Consider the following 627-nt stretch of genomic DNA (forward strand, 5'->3'; position numbering starts at 1 on the left):
TCTTAATTTTGCCATATAAGCAAATCCCAAAATGAAAGATATTTAAAACATTAAAACTTTTAACAAAGCTTAACATTTGCTGCAATGATCATTATGACAGGTGCCTTGTGTAGAATAATTCAATTCCTCCTCCTACACATCTCATGAACAACAAATATCTGAAATTATTTTGTTTTTGGCATGTCAATCTTGACTTTATTCTTAAATGTGTGCTTATGTAAGAAATACATGGTTGCAAAATTTCACAATTCTTTTGAACTTACTTGTTGTTGAATTGTCTCGTTTAAGAAAATCAATTACACTTTATATATAAAAAAATATTCTGTGCTCAATTTGGCTGCACATACACTAAAATTGGAACATACAGAGAAGATTAGCATTAGGATTCATGCACAAGGATGAATAGTTCCATATGTTTACACCAACAGATGCTGGAAGGGATGTGGCCAGAAGGGAAGCCTACTGCATTCTTGGTGGGAGTGTAAACTTGTTCATTCACTTTGGAAAGCGGTTTGGAGGTTCCTCAAAAGACTCCACATAGAGCTCTCCTATTACACAGCAATCCCACTTTTGGGCATTCACCCAAATGATCACAAACAAGTCCATACTAAAACTACCACCACAACA

General features: G+C 34.6%; 1 pseudogene; it reads left to right on the plus strand.

Moving 5' to 3' along the window:
• The first annotated feature begins 324 nt into the window (after positions 1-324).
• LOC122096714 lies at positions 325-418 on the plus strand (annotated as a pseudogene).
• Positions 419-627: the final 209 nt, after the last annotated feature.

Source organism: Dipodomys spectabilis, unplaced genomic scaffold (genome assembly GCF_019054845.1).
Source record: "Dipodomys spectabilis isolate Male_0828 unplaced genomic scaffold, ASM1905484v1 ptg000386l, whole genome shotgun sequence".
Lineage (NCBI taxonomy): Eukaryota > Metazoa > Chordata > Mammalia > Rodentia > Heteromyidae > Dipodomys > Dipodomys spectabilis.